Genomic DNA, 6354 nt, shown 5'->3' with positions numbered 1-6354 from the left:
TGGAGCTTGACCTGACCTTTGTCACCCACCCACTGCTTCACTTAACCTTGCCCTTCTTATCCCGTTTTTAATGCAGTGTTGCAGAATCACAATATTTTTTCACTCCTTTTCCTAAAATAAGCTCAGACGTTGCAGATTATTAACAAAGAGTTCATCTCCTTGCATTATTTCTTGCCACCTTCTGAACCTTTGTGTGATTACTTCAGCAGTGTACGATATGGGTCAGCACATCGTCACCTCTGAATCCTGTTGTTGTGCTCTATCACTTGAGTTTACTGCAAATCAACTATTATGCCCGTGAAGCTAATTTCCCATTGAGTGAGGTCTCTGATGTGAAGAGGTCCCGCAGTCAATGTTCTGTGTGCTCAGCAGACATTTCCTATGACGGTACATATGTTTCTGATTAGAGCGAGAGAACAAACACACAACAAACAATAGAGCTGTTCAAATGTTCTCTATAGATGTATGCCATGTGGGCACAATAGCATCAAACCTATCTAACACCACAGGGTAGCGGCACAGAGCAATGTGAGGAATCCGACTCTGACAGTTAGTGTTGAAAGGCATGGAAAATCACAGCTCAAAGCCAAAAAAGGAAAAGAAAACCGAGCACTATTGCATTTGGCATTTTGGAACCATTTTAGTTGTGTCAGTGAATAAGTGAATATTCTAGATCCAAATTCAGATGATGGAAGTTGTCAGTGTTAATTTACCTTAAATCTTGATAGTTTTGTGGTTTAAGAAAGCCTTCAGCAACACACTACTACAAGATATTATGTGAATGAAGATATCGTGGGTTTAGAGTTTAATGACAGAAAGAGGCCTGGAGCACTCTCTTGCATATTCAGACACGCAGTATTAGAGAAATGTTTGGGTTACATTTGGATTCCTGGGTACAAAAAGATTTGACTACTGACTGTAACTTATTGAAGATAAATGTTGACAAAAGCTAATTTTTCTTCTGCCTGTGGGGTGCCAAGGCATATGAGGGTCATAACTCAGTTTCAACCACTGGGAGATGAAGCAAACCTTTGTAGGAAGTTTACATTAAATTAGATGTCCATTCATCAACCTTCCTACCTGCTACCAGTTTTCAGGCCTTGACAGATAAACTGCTGCTTATACCAGGGGTACCTGTCCAGAATGCAGGTTTTAACAAATTGAGAACTAACCACTCAAAAACAAGTCTTGGGAAAAGTGAAATAAGCCAGAATCTTGGATGTAAAGTCTAACCATTTCTACACTGTTGCACTGTATTGCCTGTGCTGTCGGCTCGTGTTTCAGGTCATGCTCTAGCAGGGGCACTGCTGCCACTGTATACCGTTAAAACAGTTTGGATCCCATAGTTGTGGTCTACAGCTATCATTGCTTGGAGCTCTCCAAGCCACATCAAAGAGAAGACAGTAGTTATCGCTGCAGAGCAATGCATACCCAGGCTAGCTCTCACACTCTAAAACACACACATGTACGCACACTATACACTGCGCCCGCATTGCAGTGCTGGCGGTGTCATGTGATGTGTCACTGTACCACACACGCCCCGTCCTTACTCCTTCTGGTGTGGTTTGCTCCAGCTGTGTTTGAGGTCTACTGAGTACACACTTCGGTGTGAACTCCCGGTAATGTGTTGACACAAGCTGACCTGTGAGAGGCAGACATACAGTGTGTGAAAACGTGCTTAGTAGTGGTCAGGACCAGCTTGCATGCAGGTGTTTTCCAGTGCACTCTCGGAATCACTTTAAAACCTTTTATAGGAGGACAATGATTAAAACTCATTTCCTTGGGCTCACTGTTTCACGTAGTTCACCTCCGAAACTAATTCTCCTTAAGATATTTACAACAGCACAGTAGTGTATAGTTGTCATGCAGTTATGTGCGTACATAAACACACACACCTGGTGCTGAGTGAAATCACAACCAGATGAATTAGACACATACAGCAGCATGGCAGTGGTCTGATGCACCCGGATGAGAACCCAGCCCACCCCTGTAATTACTGTCAGGCACACAAACAGACATGTATTAACTGGGACAGGGCAGCACATGGGAGGCATTAGCACTGCCAAGAGTGCCGCACATGTGTAAAGTACAATGTGGGTTGAATATACATTAATAAAGACATGATGATGCTTTACTCATGTTGATTTATTAACCAGCTTGAGGCTTAAGAGAACATTACGGTCGTCATGTCTTCCCAGTTAAGCCCCGAGGCATTTACTCAACCCAAAAGAAAAAACAAGTGCTCCACTTAACTGCAAAATTGTAGACTCCACCTGCAGAAATGCAGCGATTTAACTGCAAGTGTGTTTGTGCAAGTATCCTTATAAGGATCAGTTTGAGTTTTACACAACTGGAGAGAGGGCGTTTTGGCCACTTCTTGCTTCTTCACACCCCTTCAAAGGGCTGTTTGAGCATTCAAACTTGATTTAAGGGTAAAATTAGAATTAGGTTCAGGTTAAACACATAGTTGTGATGATTAACACATCATGGCAATGAATGTCCTCCCAAAGATAGCCACTGAAATATGTGTGCATGTATGTGAATGTGTGTATACACTGTAACACACGGAAACATGATATACAGCCACTCTCTGTGGCCTACAAGTGTATGTTTGTATTTCCAAAGTTAATTCAAGTTTCTGTGGAGGCAAGGAAATTGGATGCATACAATACAATAATGTAAGACAACATTTGTTTTAAGACTATGACTAGCAGTTATTTTCACTGGTATTTAATCCTGGAATTATTTTCCTGATTAGATGATAAATGGTGTAGTGTATAAAAACTACCCTTCTAAAAACTGAGGGGATTTCATTTACAGTGAACACACATGTATTCCTTTTAGACAATCAGTTAATTAAATCACTGACTAATATATCAGTTTTTCGAAGAAGTTTCTCTTTGTAAAAAGTTTCTTTGTTATCCTTGTCTATACGCCCTCCTTGAGAAGAAACCAGGGCCTCGGTAACAATTTTTTAAAATTCGCTTGAAGAATGAAGTGTGAGAGAAACAAAATGTCCCTGAGCAGTGGAATTTCTCAAGTTTAGAGCTAGGAAAACATAGTACCACCACCGTGACTACTCTGAAAAGAATGAAATTGTACATTGAAGTTTTGAGGGGGAAAACGACCACATGAAAAACTCGGATTTCGAATTTCTTTTACTTGGGCTCACACCACAAAAACACAAGAGATTTTCTGTCAAGAGAGTCCTCTTGAAGATGAAAATGCAGAAGTGCAAGCTGTCAAGGTCGAAGTAGATCAAGATATTTTGTCATGCTTTATTGTTCCCATGAGGAAATTTGTTTTGAACTCACCAAAGAACCTCTCAAAACTGTTTACTGTGATCTAATGTAGCAACAAGACACATCATGTTCTAAATTTGAAAAAAATACATTCTGGATGCCTGAGAATTGTCAAATACGCACGGGACACACTGTATAACTACAGAAGAATATGAATGCAAGAAAAAAAGCATCCCATACTTGTGTTTTACAGGACTTTTTGTAAGATGATTTCATCGTCAAGACATTCATCTGGTCCCAGACAGCTGATGAAGGCCATACAGCCTAAAACACTCCATCATCAGAGCGAGGAGGACAGTGTGCAGGAGATAACAGAAGAAACACAACTTCATCCTCCATCACCACACAGGGAAGACAGGGTATTAAGCATAGATCACCTGTGGAAGTGTATTTATGGTGTCTCATTTCCTCCCTAACCCTTTAATATACATAAATACTCAGTATGTTGTGGAACCAAAACTTGACAGAAAATCCTCGAAAAGCAAGCCTACCAAGCTCTGCACATGTAAACTTAAACCTATAACACTATGTCTTTAAATCTTGCTCGGCTTGTTATTCTACTGTCATGATGCAAAGCAGCACAGAGCTGCAGTGTTAACAGCACACCACCCCACCCTCTGGGATTTGCACCTCCTACACCCTATAAATCCACTAACTCGTTCTATACACAGAAGTAAAGATTTATCACACATGCTAACACAAGAATGCATATGTTGAACAGCTTTGCCACCCATGAAATCCTCTGAGCTCGGTGCGGTCCATCAACAAACTTTAACCAGTTGAACTTTATCTAAATTAGGATGTGCGCAAGACATATCAGCTCCTCTTTCTAGGATAAAGGGTGTTAAGTATAGTGGTTAAATACATAAAAGATGGAGGAACAAAAGGTTTACATTCTGCTTTGCAGCTCAACCTTACAGTTATAACATTGCATGAATGTATCTGTTCATTTAGCACCGTGAGTGATTTATTAGCAGCTTTATAGTTTATTTAACTTATTCCGACTCCTATCTGTGGCTGTTTGTATCCACAACCCAACAAAGAAAACATTGTGTCTGCGAGCTACCTGATCAGAACTCTGCACACTGCAGGCCTTCTACTAATTAAACCACAAGGTCTTACTGTGGCACACTTTCCTTTTGGTTCAAGACTTTTTAAAATTCAAATCCCCTCCAGTGTCTCTGGAAAGTTTCCACTAGAGGTGACCCACATACACCAGCTAAGCAACTAAATTAGACTACTGTCTCCATCTTCCTTCACTTCATGAGCCAAAGGTGACAGCAATATCCATCCCTATATAGATATGTTTGTTTAGACAAATAACATTGTTTGGAAAAATTACTGGCTGTTGCTCAGGCACCGCACTGCAAGGCGGAGAGGTTATTTTAATTAAGTTCTTCATTTATTGTTGCAAGACACTCGAAATAAACTTCCTCCGAGATGCAAATACTTGGCAATGCTCACGTTTGTGACATCCATGAAGTAAAGGCTTTCCCAAGCCTTTGAAAAGCAGTTACATTAAAAGGGAGGGATGCTTTGTAGAGGAATGGAAGTTTTGAGGTTTGGAGTGGCTCATTGTACAGTACAATTTAGCAAGGTCTGGCTGCACTGAGTCTGAGTGGATACATGCATATAACTGGCTCCCAAGCTGATTATGCAAAAAACAAATACAATGGGCAACATGTCAAAATGTGGTCCAGACCAGCACATTTCAGTGGTTCAGTGAGTTCCTCCTAGTTTATGGTTCCTCCACTGTTTGGTCAATCTGTGTCAATTCAGACAGAATTCAGTAAATACGCTGCAGCACTGAGTCAGATTTTGCTCAATCTTTATAAATGGGTTCACTGTGGCCAAAAAACAATGTTTACTTTGGCTGAATATTGAGATTTTTTTTACACTTTGAAAATGTTATACTTTGAATTAGAAACAAAAAAAAATCCTATGCGCAAATCAAAATGCAACCTGTGTATATGAGGGCCAGTAGCGCCTGAGATTCACCAATGACAAGGATGAAAAAGAGCAGGAGGTAGAGGCAAAAGTTATGCACCCAAGTGGGCCGGCTGCATTGTTCAAGTAGCCTTCCTCTGGTGATATCTGTTGGGTGCTGATGTTCTGTCACAATCCCAGCTCTAACTACTATGAGCAGGAGAAGACAATCCAAGCTTGACATTGAGACCAATAGAGACATTGAAAATTGGTTTTTGCTTTATTTCCTTTCTGCAAAAAATGATATGTGAATCCGTTCAGGAATGATGACTCCATTAAATTGTTCTCTTTTGTTGCTTTTAGTACAGCATCAGTGTCATATTTTACTCATCTTGTTGTTGCAGCACTATAAATGATGTGTCTGAATAAACGTGACATGTATTTTAATGTCTCAAATTATCATCGGTTTCTCTGTTCAGTGCTCATTTCAACATATAGTGGAACATTCAGGAGGGCAATATAAGCCTAATATATTGTTAAACTTCAACATGAATACAACATGGAGGTAACTTGTAACTCTGCACATATGATGACAACATATAGACCTCTTGGCACCACCAGTTCTTATAGTGTTTTGTTGTCTTATGAATCAATCCACATCATCATTTTTAGAATATCAAAATAGCAATACTGAAACCTTGGGACCCTGTATTTGCCACACATCAAATTCTACTGACATTAGAGGCCTCAAATGTTGGTGCAATGTCAATTAAAAACAGTATTTCTAGCAGGAAATATGAATACATTTGTGTACACTTACTGGAATTTTCTCGAGTCACGGTGCCATCCTCATTTGAAAAAAAACAAACACTTTTTTTGTTCCTAGTTGGAAAGGGCCAATAATCAGCTGGAGCCAAGTGACTATTTAAATCTGCTGGAAACAATTTTGTTGGAGTTGTATCTCTCGGGTATTAAACCACTAAAATAGTCTCCCAGGTAAGGTGTTTATGTGAAAACACAAATTTTCCCAGGACTGAAAACATATAAAATCCTCCAAATCTGGCCAAAAATATTTCACAGAGCTTAGTTTTGGTCCCCAAATAAAAGAAGTGTAGCAACACAAGCA

This window comes from Amphiprion ocellaris, chromosome 16 (genome assembly GCF_022539595.1).
Source record: "Amphiprion ocellaris isolate individual 3 ecotype Okinawa chromosome 16, ASM2253959v1, whole genome shotgun sequence".
Taxonomy (NCBI): domain Eukaryota; kingdom Metazoa; phylum Chordata; class Actinopteri; family Pomacentridae; genus Amphiprion; species Amphiprion ocellaris.
The sequence above is the reverse complement of the archived record's forward strand: the minus strand, read 5'-3'. Positions refer to the sequence as shown.